Source organism: Callorhinus ursinus, unplaced genomic scaffold, assembly GCF_003265705.2.
Source record: "Callorhinus ursinus isolate GAN/ISIS: 27379988/994484 unplaced genomic scaffold, GSC_fseal_2.0 scaffold6, whole genome shotgun sequence".
Lineage (NCBI taxonomy): Eukaryota > Metazoa > Chordata > Mammalia > Carnivora > Otariidae > Callorhinus > Callorhinus ursinus.
The window spans coordinates 68,549,141-68,568,566 of NW_027397068.1; the positions used below are offsets into that span (position 1 = coordinate 68,549,141).

The 19,426-nt window shown below is 42.5% G+C and overlaps 1 protein-coding gene across 13 annotated transcripts in view; it reads left to right on the forward strand.

Moving 5' to 3' along the window:
• TIAM2 (TIAM Rac1 associated GEF 2) overlaps nt 1-19,426 on the forward strand; it is a 224,380-nt gene that overhangs the window by 89,097 nt on the left and 115,857 nt on the right. The window contains exon 1 of one of the 13 annotated variants that reach the window (XM_073894137.1): nt 8,245-8,259. The exons of the other annotated variants lie outside the window; for them this stretch is intronic. The gene's annotated coding sequence lies outside the window, so the exon portion shown is untranslated. Of the gene's footprint in view, nt 1-8,244; nt 8,260-19,426 lie in introns of those variants that run through there. 13 annotated transcript variants of the gene reach the window in all.

Consider the following 19,426-nt stretch of genomic DNA (forward strand, 5'->3'; position numbering starts at 1 on the left):
CATCCTCTCTGGGAACTCAGCTGGGGAAGTCGCAGCTTGGCAAGTGTTCACGTCCATCTCTTTATGTACCAAGTACTGATAACAGCACACGCTCTAGCTCCAGACAGTACATCCTGCTGAAGAACAGATCTATCATTTCTAGCTGGGGTTGTAAGCTCAGGTAAGCTCAGGACACTTGGACATTAAGAAGCCCCTGAGGAAAGGTAAGGTTCCGATTCTGTTAAGGCTGTTTCCTTCGGATGGAGGTGTTTTACTAGTCGATGTATTGGTGTTTCAGTTTAAGTACTAAAGCAGAGAGCGGAAGAGTTCCCAAAGCAGTGTTTGGAATGGTTGCAAGTCATTCCCTGGAAATGTTTGCAGTGTCTGCAGTTCATGCTTGCAGTGCAGAGGCTCACAGACACCAGCATCAACTTCCCAGGTGGCAGTTTGTCCCATCTTTCCAGTGCTGCTCCACACCTTTTGGATCTCAATTCAAGGTGCTGCCTCTGAGAGACCCATCTCTGTCTACCCAACCTAAGTGGCCACCCATTTTAATTCTCTGCAAAGTGCTGTCCTACCTGATAGTTTTCTCCTGTGTATTTTTTTTTTTTTTAATTTACTTAACAGAGAGAGACACAGCGAGAGAGGGAACACAAACAGGGGGAGTGGGAGAGGGAGAAGCAGGCTTCCCACGGAGCAGGGAGCCCGACGTGGGGCTCGATCCCAGGACCCTGGGATCATGACCTGAGCCGAAGGCAGACGCTTAACGACTGAGCCACTCAGGCGCCCCTCCCCTGTGTATTTGTTTATCAGCCTGCTGTTCAGCCTTACCGTCCCTGGAGCAGAAATTCTATATGGTCAGAACACACTTGTCTGTCTGTCCTCACGTAGCCCCACAGCCCGGAATAGTGTCTAGTGCACGGTGGGTATTTTTGGACTGAATGTATAATGAGTTTAACCGTGAGGTGCAGCTCACTGCCTGAGTTGCTCGGTGTCATATGGTGAGAAATGTGTTGGCACTAGAGGAGATTTTGAAGACTCAGTTTGTCTATTTAGTAGCTGTTTCTAAATGTGAATTATTCTCTCACCGAATTATCAGGTTTAACATGATCTTCCATGTAAAGAGGAAGTTTTGTAATGTTTTGGGTTTATTTGCAAAGAGAGCACTTATTAAAGTTAGAAATTTTGATGATAATTGGTAACTTGTGTGTTGGTTGACCTTTATATCATCTGCATTAGAATATTTAAAAGGAATTTCTGATTAGCCTCAGTGACTGTTTTATTTAGGTTTTAATGAAGTTTGGATACCATGACTGAAACACACCTATTTGAAAAGCCCTAAAGGTTAGATTTTTTTGGAGTCAGATTGCCTGAGTTGTTTGAATCCTGTCTCTGACATTTCCTGGCTCAGTGACCTGGGGCAGGTTATTTAAGCTTTGGTGCCTCGTTTTCTTATTACCCTCTAAAAGGAGGGTAATAAGAGCATTTTCCTCATGGAGTTGAGGATGTTAGTATGTATATGTGTTATATAAATTTCTGCTATTTTATTTAGTATATACTCAGAATTTTATATATTAAATATATCTGCTAGGTTTAAAAGTAATATATTTGGATACTGTTCATAAAGTGGAGATAAGACTTTGAGCATTTGCTTTTGCGTTACATGAATGAAAACTGGCCGTTCCCCAAAGTCACCAGAAAGAAAAGACTTGCTTATAATTATTAATAATTTTAATTAGTTGTCATAGCGATAAAACACAGATATGCCATTTTCTGTACGTATGACAATATTGTTGTCTCTTTGGTATCAGACAGGCTTGGTTTGAGTTTTCTAGTTGTGCTTATTTTGTGACCGTCAGCACATTACTTGGCTTTGCTTAGCCTCAGTTTCTCCATCTGCAAAGTAGTGCTGATCATACAAATCAAAGAGGATTACTGTGAGAATTAAATATGAAAATACATGTAACACTCCTGGCACAGGGCTTCAGGGTTTTTCGTTTCCTTCTTTCTTTCTTTCTAGACCTTAGATCTAGGAAGGATATTAATATCTGGGCAACAATGACCACGGTTAGGAGTGTTTGGAAATAGTATCCCATTTGTAATGGTGAAGGGGATAGAATATTTAGCATAGAAAGTAGTAAGCTTAGTGACGAGCATGATGCTGCTCTTGAGAGTGTGTCCTGTGAGCAGGGAGCAGGGGCGATGAGATGTGAGGACCAATGAGTAGAACGAAACCTAGGAGCTGGGAGGAAACGGGGCGGGGTGGGGGGGGTGTCTCTGCACAGTTGTGGGTCCAGAGGCTGCTGGGCTGCAGATCAAGATTCCCGGAGAAGGGATTTCTCTGCTCCCCAGGAAGGAGGCTGCTGTGGCTGGTGTGGCCCATTACAACCCCCCCTAATATAGAAGCAGCCCCCTGTCTGAAATCCCATGTGCGCATCTGGTTGTCTTGGCCAAACTGATTGTGTGGAGATGTATGTCCCTAGAGACCCAGGATTTAGCTTTCCAAAGTCAGGAAGTTGGGACTGCTGATTGCTTGCTTTTAAATAAACCTTTTTCAGGATTTACAATTTTTCCGTTTGTGTTTTACCATTTCCATCAGATGGTGCACCCTGGTGGGCTTCTGGTTGCTTTTGGGCTGTGGATAAGCTTTGTTGGGCCTGCAAAATGTGTCCTTGACAAGTCTTTTAAGGATATTTAAATTAGTTGCCCACCTTTAAAAAGTGAAAATTTTATATAAAAGCAGCGTGTTCAGTGATTCTTAAAAAATGCGGTTCATCTGGCAAGATAGGATTCTGTGTTCCCAGGTGGCAGTAGGCTGGGTGGTTGCTGGCCTCAGTGGATGGGGTAGGTGCGGGCGGGTCCACCACGGTGTTTACCCCTTCGTGTATTCCCAACACTGAGTGTCAGGTACCGTGTTTCATTTACTTAAGCTGTTTTCCTTATAGTAGAGTTAGGAGACTACTGGAAAAGTTCTATCCACTTCTGTATTAGTAGTGGAAAAATAAAGATATTTTTGTGGAGTGTCATGTTTCCAGAAAAATAGAACAGAAGATTTTTTGGGTGTGTGCTCAAGAATACTTGTATAAGCCTAATTTGCAAACAAATGGCTTCTGTTTCTTAAGAATATGGTACTCTGGCCTGTGTCATTTCATGCATTTAAACAGCCCTGACGTTGTGTGTGTGATCTCTAACCTGGGCAGTAAATTTTTCCCTCTGTGTTCAGACACAACCTTTCTGCTTCTATTTTAGGTCATTTCCTCGCTTTCAGCAGCAGACTCGCTCATCTTCCCCAGGATCAGTTGTTGGGACTCCTGGATGGGTGAAATGGCAGCAGTGTATAATTTGCACACACATGTGGGCTGTGGAACGAGGTTCCATTCAGTTTTCTCCATTGGACCCGCTAAAGCTTTCCAGACTTTGTGGCACCAAACAGATGAGGGCCTGTGAACTCGCTGACTCTGGGGGTGGTTACCAAGAGCACTGAACTCTGAGCCCACTGAGGCACAGACTGAAGTCTTAGGACTTCTTTGTATGTTTGATTTTCAGTGAAAAATACAGTTTGGTTTTACTTGTTTGTTCTACAAGGGAGGTTCTGGCTTCATTGTGCAGATAAACTAGAAGAAAGAGCCGGGGAAGAGCCATGAAATTGGAGTTCTGTTGTTTGTATGGTAGTTGGGAGGAAGAGAGGAGTAGGGTGTGTGTTGTTAATGACAGAAAGACTAACTTCATTAGTGGAATTTTGAGGATGACTGGTTTAAAGTCCCTGGAAGGAGTTCTCATCCATCAGTTGGTTTTTAAACAATGGAATGTACTCCCTAATGGAGCTGTGAACTTCCCATCACTCAGTGTATTTGGGTAGAAAGAGAGTGGCCCATCTGTCAGGATACCGTAGGAGGCTCTCAAATTAGAAGCAAGATAGGGCTAGCTAGATGACCTCTGTGGTCTCTTAGAAAACTCAGATTCAATTATTCTCTGAACTAAACTGATTAGGAACCTTTCAGCTTAAACGATTTCACTTCAGTCCTAAAAAGAAGATACAGTGCGTGGAGTGGGAGGCTGAATAGAATACTTTTTAATTGATTACATTTAATTCTGGACAGATTACTTACACTTTCTTAAATGTTCCAATGGAGCCCTTCAAAAATGTTGTAAACAGATGTGTCTAGTGACTAGTATTTATAAGTGTATTTTCTGAATGATTTTTTCTACAGAAAACTTTATCTTGGTGGAAGCTCATTTGTAGTTTTATTTTTGGTAGCATGATTTTTTTAATACAGATTTTTATCATTTATATGTAAATATTACCTCTTATTAGAAAGCATTCTATTTAATTTCAAAAGTTAGGAATTTATACATTATCAATAATTGTCAATAGTCAAAGTGTACTTAATTTGGATATAATGACCTATAGAAAAAAGTCCATTTAAAGGAAAACTTTATTGGGGTGCCTGGGTGGCTCAATCAGTTAAGCGTCTGACTCTTGATTTCGGCTCAGGTCATGATCTCAGGGTCCTGAGATTGAGCCCTGGGTTGGGCTCTGTGCTGAGCATGGGGCCTGCTTAAGATTCTCTGTCTCCCTCTCCCTCTGCCCCTTCCCCCTGCTCATGTGGGCATGTGTTCTCTCTCTCTCTCTCTCTCTCTCTCTCTCTCAAAAAAGGAAAACTCTATTAAGAATTTGTTTTAAATCTTAGTTTTTATGTCAGTTCATTATTTGCTCATTCTTGGAAAAGTAATTAACTGGTCATTTGGTTAAATTCTTGGGACTTGCTTATTATGTAGTGTAAGGTACCCACCTGGACTTCATAAATATTTATTTCATAAAATCTCATTTTCATGACAGTTGACTCCATTAAAATGTTTTTTACAGAGTTGGTGCCTTTGAAACACTTAGGAAAAGCTTATATTATGAAATTTAGGTTTGCTGTGGTTTTAAAGCAATATATACCATGCTAGTACCGCATTTGGGATTAGCTTAAAATTGACTGTTGGTTTTGTATAGCCATCTCGTTTACTTTAAAAAAAAGTTGAAATTTTATTTTGCTCTTTATTTTTACTTAATAAATATCAAGTTTTTCGTTGATTCTACTGGGCTCTATTTTCTGTTTAAAAATTTTATTTATTAGAGCATGTGCGAGCACGCCCATGCAAGCAGGGGGAAGGGCAGAAGGAGAGAGAGAAGCCGACTCCTTGCTGAGCAGGGAGCCTGATGAGAGGCTCCATCCCAGGGCCAAAGGCAGACTTTTAACCCACTGAGCCACCAAAGGTGCCCCTCTATTTTCTTGTTCATCAACACTTGTGAAGCTGTGGCCTTAAAGCAGTACACACCATGCTAGGAAAGCATTTTGATCCTGAGATCATGACTTGAGGTGAAATCAGGAGTCAGAAGCCCAACTGACTGAGCCACCCAGGAGCCTCTGTAACAAAAGTTTTTACCAATCTCTCCTTCTTTGCCCTAGCCCTTGGCAACTACTTTTCTATTTTCTGTTTATAGGAATTTGACTGTGTGCGTGCATATGCACGCATGTACATATGTCATTTCCCCCAATTTTTTATTAAGAGAATTTGCAAAAACGAAAAATTGAAAGAATTGTACAGTGAACACCACCACCAGTAGAATTCTATAATTGTTAGCATGTTACCGTATTTGTTTTTATATGTGTCCTTCTGCATTGTATGTTTGAAGATAGAATAATTCTTAAGTAGTAATTTATGTAATTCTTAGAGGTCTTTGCCAAGGAACTTAACTTTAGATGCCTGTTAACACATATGTCCTGTTATGTTATTATCTCAGAATGAAGCATTAGAAAGATAATGTCTGGTTTTATGATTTGGAGATATGCTGGCTTTTGTAATTTTAGGACAGAGTACTAAATTGAGAGTGTTTTATTGTAGTTGGGCAGAGTTCAAAGAATTTAAAAATTCTTAGTTTGAAACTCTAAGGGCATTTATACACCCATAGAACTGAGGTTATTTGGATGACCTCAGTGATTAAAAATTGGAACGAGACAGTACAAAGCCACTGGAAATGTCTGAGGAATACTGGAGATAATTTGTCTTACCGGCGTCTCTGGGATCAGCAGATCTACATGTAACACGCATCTGAGGGTCAGAATTGTCTTAAAATCTAGAGGCAGGGGGTGCCCATGTGGGGCTCCTTCCTTTTGCTCTGTCCCAACCCCCCTGCTCGTGCTCACTCTTTCTCTCTCTCTTAAATAAATAAATAAGATTCTTTTTTTTTTTTTTTTTTTTAAATCTAGAGGCAGGACTAGAATAGGGGCATGCAGATATTTCCACACAGTTCATTGTTTTCTGATACATTTTTCACATTGAGAAGCACATCATCTTAAACTTCCTTCTTCCCTAATTCTCCTCTCTCTCCCTTTATATTCAGGAGTAGTTCTTCTGTCTCAAGGAACTACTTCTTTTATGCTGGCTGATACTTCATTTTGCTTTTATTTTAATAACAGAAATGATGCTGCTTGATGACATAGCATTCTGTCTTCTTCTGTATTTACCCAGGGTATTTTTTTCTTTTTTTTCCCCTGAGTAGACTTAGAGTGGGGCTTGAACTCACGACCCTGGGATTCAGAGTTGCATGCTCTACCCGCTAAGCCAGCCAGGTGCCCAGCCCAGGGTATTTGTTAATACGCACGCACGCACATACACACACATCGAATTAACATTTTGGGAATCCCCGTGTTTTCTGTTATGTGACTTGGCTTCCGTGGCAACCTTCTGACTTCGGTCCTGGGGGTTGTGGTTACTTGAGTGGCAAGTTCTTGCTCTCCTGCCTGTTGCTGACCAGCTCTGTGACCTTGGAAAGTCACTTAAGGCCTCCTTTTTTCATCTGTGAAATGAGGGGATTGGAAAAGGCGGTTTTTCAGGTGCGCTTCACCAGCTTTACAGGTTGTTTGGTTCCGTGTTCATGAATAAAGTTTTGTAGAGTTTAGACTACTTTTAGTAACTATTGGACAGGTGACCGGATGGAATGGCTTTTATTATTTGCTAATTAAGATTGGAAAGTGTATCTTCAGGTGGGTATTAACTACATGGAACCTATTTGGGGGGAAAAAAGTTATGTGTTCATGCATGTTCTCCTATGTGTAGATGTGTGTATGCATATGTCGCGATTCATTTTTCGTGCAAGATAGGGAGTTGAAATCTTCTATGTCTGTAGTACAATCCGGTCTTGAATATTAAGAATCTTGTCAGTTGCATACATAGATCCATCCACATTTTTAAAAAAATGAAAATACTGCCTTAAAAAGCTGCTGTCATATGTTTGTCCAGGATAACTTGAACACTTCTGCTTAAGCTGTTTTCTTCTGTAGAATATAATTTCAAAAATTTTAAAACTATACACATGTAATCCTGTTCTCCCTTTCAGCACATCTTTCCCAAGACTTAATATAAAATGATTTTAACCTGTTGCTTTACCTGTTGGGTATACTTTAAATTGAAGGTCTCTCATCAAAAGATACAACAAGACTTCAGAACACTTTTTTTTTAAAAAGGCAGTCTCGTGCTTATTTTTCATAAAAGAGCGACCTATTGGAATAACAAGCACTTTGAATGTAGGGCACCGCAGCTCAGCTAACTTAAAAATGAAATGACTCCAGCAAGGAACATGGAGTAAGTGTACACCCGGTATTTTGCAAATCACGAAATTATTTTGAAGGGCTGCTCTTGAGGCAGGGTTTTTATGACCGTAACATTCCAGCTGTGGTTTTGGAGACAGAACGTTTACTACTGCTCTAAACACAAGGACGGTAGGTGTGTGTGTATTCTTACTGCCGAAAGGCTTAAAAAAGCAGCTGAGACTCCCTTCAAGTGAGTAAACCTTTATTCAGCAAACTTTGGGGCCGAGTTCCTATGGAACTCTGGTGGTAAATTCTGGAATGTGGGTCCAACAGCAGCCCAGTCATGGGTGAGCCTGGCGGCTCCGAGCATGATGGCAGGCTGTCCTGGCTAATCGCTTCAGGCAGCCCATGGAAAACCACTTTCTGGTTAAGTGTGCATCATATTCTTCCACCAATGGAAAAAATTGAACATGATGAGGGTGTGTAGCTAGCAGACAAAAATATATCCAACATTGCACAGGATCTGTTTTTAGCTCTTAACGGCTGAGCATTTGAAGTGTTCAACGCTGTTTCCTGCCTTACCATGGGCAGCAAGAAGAGAGAGTTTGTGGATTTGTATATAGGCCCTGACTTGGTGAAACTTTTTCTACTAATTAAAAGAGCCTGAGAAACACTGGCTACATCCAAAGTTTTGGCAAAGGTAAGGTTATAAATGTTTATTTCCCCCCCCTTCTGGAGTTGAGACTTAATTTTATATGTGAGATTTAAATGTTTCTTGAAATACTCCTTTTGGGAATATTTCACTGTGCGCTGACCTTTTCTTTGTCTTAATGTTATTTTGTACTTAGGCTGCATAAGGCTCTATCACCCTCAAATGTGAGTGTGTATATGCTTTCTAACACCTACTGGTGATTTCATGCAGTTGCCCACCCCATTTTCTCCAAAAGCTAATGACCTATGTGGTTTGGATTTATTTTTCCCTGATATAGCTCAAGGAAGTACCATTTCTCAGTCTGATCATGTTAAAGCCTTAATGACTATATCTTTACGAGTTATTTCTTTTAGGGCACAGAGGGAAATTAAAATGTGGCAGAGGCTGTATTTTTTAGTTTTCTGGTTATTATATAACTTCATCAGTCCTTAGTTTTTGAGCTGAGTGAGCTGTTTGGTTTAAGAGTTTCTTTTTCAAGCTTGTAATTTGATGTTCACTGCTTATTAATGTTTGTCCTTAAGTATTGTCTCAAACTTTCTGAAAAAGAAACGAAAGCCCTTGTAATCTCTGTGTGTGTATGTGTGGGGGAGTACGTAGTTCAAGTAGAATGGCTGATTTATGTCATAACCCCCTCAGAAGCTGCTCATTCATCAGGTATTTATCTGGACCCCGAGCTTATCAGCAGGGATTGAGGAACCCTGGCTTGGTATAGTACTTCCTCAGCTTCAAGTTAATTTGGCCAAGCATGTAATTCTCAGAAAATTGGTAGGTGGAGGGACAGAAATAGGAAGCTTTTTTGAAGTCATTGTAACTTGGAAGATTATTTATAGAATTTCTGGAAAGTAGGGGTACTGCTGAAGAGCCGTGAGGGTTTTTTCCTAATGTTTACGTATTTCACTGTGGCCCTCTGTCACACTTAGGGATTCTGTAGTTTTTCCTTACTTTCAGTATAACGGGGTTATGAGTTCTTTTAGGATAGGCAGTGCGTGTTTTTCACTGTGTCTCCTCTGTTGATACAGCCTGCATTGTCAGGTCCGTCGCTGAAATGTCTTTTTGGGGTGAGGCAGTGGTGAGGACTGTTTAGGTAGGTTAGAATTAACACACACATCGGGAACATTTTATTTATTATTTCTCCTTTGGACCCGGAAAGGGCTGCTCTGACAGAGCACTGTCTTCTCCTCTAACACTTGTCAACTACTTTGATTTTTTTACCAGAGCTCGTAGTCGGAAGCTGAAGTCTGTTGAGGAACCTTATGACTCCAGTCCAAACCAGCCTGACTATAAATTTAGTGTTTTGAATGCAAGTAGGAATACCTTTCTTTCAATATTTTAGTGCAGAGGGAGTCACTTGCAAAGGCCTCTCCTTAGGCCGGCCCGTTCAGGGATGCCTGGAAGTGCAAGAAAGAGTTGGGCCCCTTGCCAAGAGATTATCCTTCCTAAGTGGTCCCTCACTTAACCACTAAGTAAAGTAGGTATTTCTGTCTTGGTGGTCTACGGTTGTATCTGAGGAGAGACATACTCCCTTCCCTTTTTCAGAGATTTAAAGTTTGTGCAAGGTCGCTAGAACCTCTTTTTACCATAGATATCGGGAGGATGTGGGAAGAACACGGGGAAGTCTGAAAAGGAAAGCATGGGCTCCTTAAATGTCGGATGGGACTCTCTTTCTTTCTCTTTCTTTCTCTCTCTCTCTCTCTCTCTCTCTCTCTCTTCCCACCCCTTCCTTCCTTCTTTCATTTTATTTATTTATTTGACAGAACAAGAGAGAGCGTAAGCAGGGGGAGTGGCCGGCAGAGGGAGAGGGCCAAGCAGACTCCCCTCTGAGCAGGGAGCCCGGATGTGGGACTCGATCCTAGGACCCTGGGATCATGACCTGAGCCAAAGGCAGACACTTAACCAACTAAGCCACCCAGGCGCCCCTAATGGGACACTTTTCTGTGCCTCTACGTACCTCCAGGTTTGGCCCACTTTGTAAGGTTCATTTACATGGAGGTGATAAACTGGGTTAGTGAGACCCCCTAACTCCACTGTGAGATTAAAAAGAAATCATTTTTGATGGAACATTCAGAACAAGATCTTTTTGGACATTAAAAAAAATTTTTAAGTAATACTCTGCAATTTTTATTTAACATTAAGTGTACCTTAGGTAAAGGCCAAGATAAAAATGGCTTTATTAGGAGGACTCAAAAAAAAAAAAAAAAAGGCCTGGAATCGAAAATAATAGCAACATTATTAAAGACGGGGAAAGGCAGTAATAATGTAGGAGATAATCCTGATTTTCTGACTGTTGACACAAGTATGCAGCACTGTGTTTGTAATAGTTTAAATTCTGATAATGGCAGGGCGAGTGTCTTTCTGACTCATTCCTGTCTAAAATAGGCTTATAAATGGCAGGAGGCTGTAACGTCAGTGTCCCAGGAATATATTATACACTATTGTCAGCTGTTTATAGCCCATAGTATTGTCAGGCTGCAAGGGGACCTTAGGCAATTTTCAGATGGAAAAACTGCAAAACCACAGCACTGACGTGGCTTGTCCAAAGTCACCGTGATGGTTAGTCGCTGAGCTGGGATCGGATACCAGGTATCTTGTTAGCCACTTCCTGAGACGAGCTGTTTCTTGAATCAAAAATACTTTGGTATGTACTGCTCTTTCTTTGTAAATGAAAGAGGCATGTCTGTGTATACATATGTACGTATGTGTGTCTATATATGTTTACGCATGTACCCCTGTCCATTTCCCTCCCTCTCTCCGTTCTTTCTTTCATTTACTTACCTATCTACTTAATCAGACCAGACTTAGAGCTCTGGTGGGAGACAAGACTTGTCTCTCTTGTATCCCAATGAAATTCAAAGCTGTACACTCAGTTGGGGGTTATCATTCCCATTGATTTATCACCGGAGAGAATTTTGGGGGGAAGTGTGCTGCACTAACCTCTGATGTCGGGACAGCTTTGATTAGACTTCATCTGCCGATTTTCCCGGTTCAGCCTTAGATGAAGAGATGAAGAGTCTCCCCCCCCCACCCCCCCGCAATCCTATTCCAATAGAAGACTGTTTAGGATTTGTTAGTTCTGTGCCTTAATAGAGGGAGGCATGGAAGGGAACAGAAAAACAGCAGATGGGCTTTACTTTAGTGCCAAGGTAATGCAAGGCGCTTTTGGAAAAATAAACTTCACATCTAAAGTGATAGACCGAGTTATCATTTCACTGAAGGAAAGGGATGTAGTAGGTGCTACAGATAATGTCAGGAAGGAGTTGGTCCAGGGCGTTCCTAAGACTTAAATAAAGGTTTAAAAATCCTGGCTATCTTTAGGACAACATTGGAAAGTGAAAATACTCCTTATCCTGTTTTTGTACTTGACCGTGACACATCTCTGTAGTGGCAGAATTATTAGAGCAGGGCTCCTAAAATGGAGATGTGTGGAAAGGAAGGGCTTAAGGGATGCAGAGTAGAGTCTATGAACTGGGAAAGACAGAAGCTGAGGATTTGTATGATTGAAGGTGGTGAAAAGGAGCTCTAGAGGGCAGAGAGAATGAAAATATTTTCAGGTCCTCTGCAGCCACTCCTGGAAGGTGGAGTGACAAGTGAAAGGACTCATTGTACACAGTCATAAACCACGAAAACTCACGATAGTAAAAGTTAACAGAGAGTAAAGAGCTTGAGGAAGAGTGTACATAAACTCAAGGAATACACAGGTGTATAGGTGTGTGTATGTGCAGATGTATTCTGTTCAACATTGATAGGATGGTCGCAAAGGCATCAAAAACAGCCAGACAGGTGAAATACAAAACACCAGTAAAACATCCTGGAACTAGCACCTTCACTTGCCCTTTACCCCCCTACACGTGTGACTTCTAGGGGAAAAATGGAAGTCATAAGAAGACAAAGCAGTAAGCAGCTTCCGCAAGAGTCGCGTGCTGGAGTTAATGCCCTTTCATCCTGGTGCCCTACTACATCTTACGTGTTGTTGTTCTCAAGTGTTCTTTCTAAAGTTTCTGTCCTAGTGCAGGGTGGTTGCTTTTGGGCTGGGTCGTCCTCGTGTGCGTGAGAGTCCTTCTGCTTTGGCTACTGTTCAGCCGTAACTCCTCTTCCTGTCACACAGCACGTTTTCTCTCCAGTTATTTCCATTCACATGCTGCGATTTCTCCTGAAGACAGGCAGGCAGGCAGGCAGGCAGGCAGACAGACAAGAGACCCACACACCAGGGACCACCGCCCGTTTTGGATTCCTCTGTCCTTCCAGCTGCCCGTCGGTTGCTCTGTTCCTCGTCACAGTAAAGCTGGGGCAAGTTCTTGCTGTTCCCCGTCTTTCCTTTCCTTGACCTTGTTCTCACACTGACACCAACTCAGCGTTCCCCACCCCTGCTCCCCTGCTCCCCTGGTCGGGTTCATGGATAAACCTCCCCGTTGCTGGGTTCAGTGCTCTGTTATCTCCCAGTCCTTGTTATTTGGACTCTCAGAGACATTTGGCACTTCCTCACAGTCTCCTCCCTGAAATACAGTTTTTGATTGGCTTTAAGGGCAGCGTATTCTCTCGGTTTCCTCTTAATTGGATTCACTGACTGTTCCTTTTGTTTTCTCCATGTGCTCAATTCCTTATTTCCTTGACCTCTTCACCAGGGAGTGCCCCAGGCCTCTTCTCTTCCCCTTTGTTTACCTCCTTGGAGAGCTCATCCATTTAGGTTTTAAATACCACCTTCGTGTGGAGGAGTAGCAAATTTGTACCTCAGGCCCACCCTTCCCCTCAACACTGGCTTCTGCGCCCAGCTGTCAGCTTAGTATCGCCACTTCCATGTCCAACAGACGGATCAAACCCAACTCTGTCTCCTCCTAGGCCGCCTCTGCTGTGCCTTCCCTGTTCTTCCAGAATGAAAATCATCTGGACCTGCCACCGCTCATGCCCATCGACCTGGAAATCGTGCCGGCCCTCCCTTCCACCGTATCCAGACTCAGACCACTCCTCGTCACTCCCACCAAGTGCAGCCCACATGTCTCTCACCTGAATCAGCCTAATTGCTGCCCACCTCCCCGCTTCCAGAAAGCTGCCAACAGTCCAACACAGGGCCGCCACAGTGTGCCTCTTGAAATAGGCCCCTCGATGAGCCCCTGTCGTCTCCGCCCTCTAATCACGACATTCAATATCGAGGCGAAAGCCAGTGGCCTGAAAATGTCCCTTTGGGCTGCATTCTCTGTCTCCTTGTTCCTTGTTTGACCCCCTCTGTGCCAGCCACACTGGCCCGCCTGTTCTGCGTCTCTGGGCATTTGTACTTTCTGTCTTCTGCCTCGAGTGTCTTTTCCCCAGAATCCACGTGGCCTCTGTCCTGCTAGTCTGCTTAAATGCCACCATTCGGTGAGGCTTTCCTCCCTTTCCCTTTCTAAAATGACAGTACCCCTCGTTAGCCTGTCACCCCCCCCCCGCCCCCTTCCCCCTTTTTTTTTTTTTTTTTTTTGCTAAAATTCTTGTCACCTTATAGTAATTTACTTACTTTTCTCATTTGTTGTTCGTCCCTTCTCCACTATAATAAAAGTTCCATGAAAGCAGGAATTTTTTTTGGGGGGGGGTCTATTTATTATATCCGCAAGGCCTGGAACAGTGTCCAACACAAAATAGTTATTCAGTAAACATATATTGCATTAATTGGTGAAAGTGTATCTTACCTAGGATGCCTGATGAGGTAGCTGCAACAGCCTAATGCAAATGCTAAATATTGTTGGACTCCTGTATTTTACCTTAAACATGTAAATTTTATATTTTACTTCATGATGTATTTCTTTATTGAAGCAATTATAAAATTACTTAGCATTGGATCAAATTGAAGCTTCAGGAAGATGCCACTTGGCTATTCTGTGGTTTTGACTGCTCCTTCCCTCTACATCCCCACACCTCCCGCCTTGGTCTTGGTCATCATGTCCCACCCTCACAGCCTTGGGGAAGTGTGTGTGTGTGTGTGTGAGTGTGTGTGTGTGTGTGTGTGTGTGTATCTTAAGATTTATTTATTAGAGAGCGTGCATGCACGTGAGCAGGGGGAGGGGCAGAGGGAGAGCATCTTCAAGCCAACTCCCTGCTGAGTGTGGTCCCTGTCGTGGGGCTCAATCTCATGACCCTCGAGATCATGACCTGAGCCAAAACCAAGAGTTGGATGCTTCACTGATCGAACCACCCAGGTGCCCCAGGGAGGTATATTCTAAATTGCAATGGATATTTAGGTTAGTGACCATGAAGTTTACTCCACCAAGAAAACAGATTTTTCCTTTGTGTGATGTCTTTTGTAAAGCAGTGAAATGGAAAGACTACATTGTAACCTTAAAGCTCCTCGGTCAACTTAAAAGTTCAGTTTTTCATTTCTTTCCCCTGGCCCCATTCCCAGCTGTACAAGCCTTTGCTGCCTGGGAAAAGGATACTGCCAGAGAAGGACTTTTTTAGTGCTTTCTTTATGAAAGGGACATAGATCACAAATGTTCTTCTAGAAGACAAGCCTGAAAGTTAAATTGTACTTTGTTAAAAAAAAAAAAAAAAAGGATAATTTCAGGTTGAAAAGTACAGAAACATTTAAAATTATTTTGATGTAAGGTATATGTTAAAACAATATTAAAAAATTTCCAGGTTGGATTCCTGCCTTGACCCCTTAGTGATCTTGGTGAAATTATTTAATCCCTGGAGGTGACAGGGATGATCCTGCAAGCTTTTGGGGTTCTTGTGCCCCAGGTAGCCTTGGCACACAGCAGTTCAGGGCACCTTAGATCTTTTCCCTCGCTCTGTGTGTCCATCTACTTTAGGTATCAAAAAATTGCAAATTCCTGTAAATTATGCAATTTATTTTTTTTAAAGATTTTATTTATTTGAGAGAGAGCATGAGTGAGAGAACACAAGCAGGGGAAGCGGCAGAGGGAAGGGGGAGAAGCAGACTCCCCACTGAGCAGGGAGCCTGATGTGGGGCTCGATCCCAGGATCCTAGGATCACAACCTGAGCTGAAGGCAGATGCTTAACTGGCTAAGCCACCCAGGGGCCCCTAAATTATGCAATTTAAACTGTACCTAATGCTATTCTTTTTTTCCCTGAAAGTTTCTGTAAATTTGCCAGCTAAAATCTTACTAGGTTTGTTGTGAATAATCATATAATTTAAGGAAAAGTTCAGCAGTGACTGGTTTAATTTTACTTGCAGACCCCAGAACAGCTTCTGTTGTAGCTTTAAGCCTTAGACTTAGAGAAACGAGCTCTCCTATCAGGCTGCACCCTGAGCTGGAGTAGAAGAGTTCCACATTTATAAGGGTGAGGAAAGCGCCTACTCAAATGAGGGGAAAAAAAAAATGTGTGGTTTAAGCCTGTTCGTTTTTTAACTTAAATGGAACAGTGTATAATGAAGCAAGATTTTGCCAAGAATCACCAGGTACAATTACCATGGTGTATTTTGGTCACAGAACGTGATTGAAGTTCGGGAGTGCAGTGCCTGCTTCTGATTTTACTGAAGCACGCACCTTACCTGCTGGTCTCCGAGTCCCTGAGAAGCCATGTGGTTAACAGCCCGGGGTCCCATGCAAGGGCTTCTGTTTCCGCTCAAAGGTTGGGAAGTACTTACCCAAGCCTGAACTCCCTTTTGGTGGAAGGGTTCCTGTTCATAAAAGTTTAAAACGAGAGGTTATTGAAAAGTCATGCTAGCAAATTTGTATCTTGTGAATCTTTGGCCACCACCCAATGTACTGCATGAGGTCTGTAGAGGCAAGGTTGTTGGCCAAATTTTGGGTGAGATTTGAAGTAGACTTGGGAGAAAAGGTTGGGACCGAACATTTGATATATTAAAAAACAAAAACAAAAACAAAACACCAGAAAGAACATGGATGAAAATGTATGAAAGACATTCTGATAATTTCTAAAAGAAAACAATAAGAAAAAACTATTATTTTCACTAGGATTATTTTATTTTAAAATGTAGTTTTGCTTGAAAAGGTGGTTTAAAGAAAAAACAAAACAAAAAACTCAGACCCTGAAATATTTTCAGTTTCTGTGATGGCCCAAATGTAGCTGGGCCTCTCAACTCCCTGACATTCCAGTGGCATACCAGTAATATTTGTGGGATTGTTGGTCTCACCATCTCGCTCATAAACTCCATGCTGTTAAAATTGTCATAAACTCGCTTATTGGTTCTACAAATGGTTCGTATTGGTAATTAGCCCCTCCCTACGCCACCTGAGAAGCCCTTTTGGGGACGGGATCAGCTCATACATCCCTTTTGTTTCCTTCAGAATCCCAGGACAGAGGGGGAGCTATGTGGGAGGGTCTCCACATTCATGTTAGATGGTGAGTGGAACTCTTTGTGTCACTTCAACTTCTGAGTTTCTGCCAGCACTGAGAACATTTTCCTCCTTTGCCAAGGGCTGCCCCCGCACTGATTTTCGAGGTGTGGACTACTGTGGGCTCCTTCGCCAGAGCGTATCCTCAGGTGTCCCTAGGAGGTGGCTCACACCGTGGTACTTCTGGGACAGCAGGGGGATGGGGGGGGATGGGCTAACGAGTGTCAACATCTCCCCAGCTTCTCCTCCTTTCCCACCTCCCCCTTCTCTAAACTTTGTCCCTGATACCAGTGGTCAGGCCCTGCTGCCCTTGATCAGTTTTTCCTGAACAAGCTGGGGTCTTTCTCCCTTCAGTCACTTAGGGACTCAGCACGCCGTCACAGAGTGCCCATGTCTTGGAAACGGCTTTTCTGTTCCTTGGAAGGCCCTTCTTTTCTGTTTTCATCTAACAGGATGCCACTCATCCTTCAAGACTCAGGTCTTCAGTTAACATTTTTGGGGAGTAATTTTTTTTTTTCTTTAAGATTTTGTTTATTTGAGAGAGAGTGAGAGAGCACAAACAGGGATGGGGGGTTGCAGAGGGAGAGGGAGAAGCAGACTCCCCGCTGAGCAGGGATCCTGACATGGAGGCTCGATCCCAGGACCCTGAGATCATGACCTGAGCCAGACAGACGCTTAACCGACTGAGCCACACACATGCCCCTGGTGGGTAATTTTTAACTTTCCTCTGAAGAATTTGAACAGCCAGTGAAAGTTTCTCTTAAGTTGTAGAATGAAGGAGAGTGAGGACCACGTGCCCAGCTTATGGGGCCCAGGACTGCGTGCTGACCATGGTTGCCCCTCATCTCCTCCTGTCTTTAGCTCAGGCGTTTGCCTGCGGCAGTGATTTAGCAAATATTTTGAGACTCTTAGACTTTGTTTGTCTTTGGGTCTTACTAAAACAGATGTGCCATTCAACTGCTAGTTGGGGTTTTAAAAGTCATTGTTTTTCACACTTTTTTTTTTTTTTTGGTCATGAAGATACGATTGTTCTTCAAACTCGGTATACAGGCAAACATACAAGCACACATGCGAATTTAATTTCATAAAACAGTTTTTACCTTTACTGGGATGCACGTCTCTATTTTCTCTCCTATTTTATTCTATACTCCGCTCTCTTTCTGTTCTGTTCTTTTAAAAATACCGATCACTGATTCATTACATGAATTTCGTGACCCATAGTTGAACAAACATTTCTAAAGCAATGCTGCAGATGTTAGAATTTGTTATAAAACAGGTGTGAGTGAGGAGACCCTCCTTGTGATAAATTGGCTTCCTTAGGAGATGAACGGTGCAGAAGCCAGGCTATTGTTTCTGTGGAATTTATTACCCCCTCCCTGCCTAACACCAGCCGTGCTTGTTCTCGGCGTTCCGAGGTGCAGATTGGTTTGTCCATTCGTCTGTGAATGTGCCTTTGGAAGGCGTCCTGCTGAAGTGAAATAGAACTGATAGGGCTCCACAATGGATGTTGAGCTTTTGAGGTCTTAGAAGCAGCTTGCTTTCTGCCCACTTTATTTGTAAGGATCACTCTTCCTAAGCACTGTTCCCGTGGAGACCAGATGCTCCTTTCGCCTGCCTCCTTTACAAATTGGGTTCAAGTCTTGTGATTAGCAGTGAGCCTCTTTGAGTCATGGCATTCAGTTCTCAAATTCTGACTGTAGTTCATTGACTCAGAATGAGAGAAGCAGGTTTGGGCACTACTTACAGCGTTTGTTACTAAGTTTGGATCCTGGCAGAGATGAATGCATTTGTTTCCGATTTTTCAGCGTATTCTTGTATTATAGCCGTTTTAATAAGACAGGCAGTAAAACTTGAAGGCAGGGTTTCTCAGCCTCAACACTATTGACACATTGGGCCAGGGAACACATGGGGCCCATCCTGTGGCCCGTGGACTGAATTCCACCCACCAGATGCCCTGACTCCAGTTGTGACAATTGGAAATGTCTCCAGATGCTACCAGATGTCCCCACGCGGACAAAATTGACGTGGTGCTGAGAATGACTGTTTTAAAGTCATACCAGTTGTTCAATGAGCAGTTAGGTTATTTTTGTCCGTTTTCTGTCATGACTGTCTAATAACGTAAGTACATGGCTTGTGTCGTTGTTTTTGTTGACATTTGGCAGACCTCTGACACATGATACAGTTATAATTTGGAGAATTGATAAAAATCAGAAGAGGGCTAACAGAACTTGGAAGATTTATTGTATATAAACATATAATTAACATAATTAATAGTTAATAAGATGTCTGGAACAATACACTGTCCTAAGATTTGATATCATAGTATACAGAATTAGACTTATAACCAAAAATTAGTGATAGTACTGTAGATTTGTGCTGTGTTTCCCGGTTTCTTAGGTGGTTTCATGTATATTTCCACACTAGTCTCACTCTGTGAGGTAAGTAGGGTAGATATTTTTATCCTCAAGTTGTAAGTGGGGGAAATGAGATTCAGAGAGTGTGTAAGTAATTTGCTCAAAGACTCGTGCCATTTAAGAGATGGAAACAGTTCTTAAACTCAAGTTCTCTGACACAAACCAGAGTAGGATTCTGAGATTTTTCTTTTTAATGATTGAAGTTCCCCATCTCCAACCTCGCACCCCCCCAAATAAAGGAAACCAAGTAGATACTGTTACGGTTAATGATGGCTAGCCCTATTCTCATCTTTTTTCTTAAGTTCTTATCACCATCTGGAATGTTGGCCTTGGGCAAGGATGAGGCTCCTATTTCAGTATGAAAATCTCGCTGGAATTCTGTGAGAAGCCTTGTTGGTGTCTAATGGTGGTGGAACCTGAGTTTCCCCTCACCGCCTTGCCCCGCCATAAAT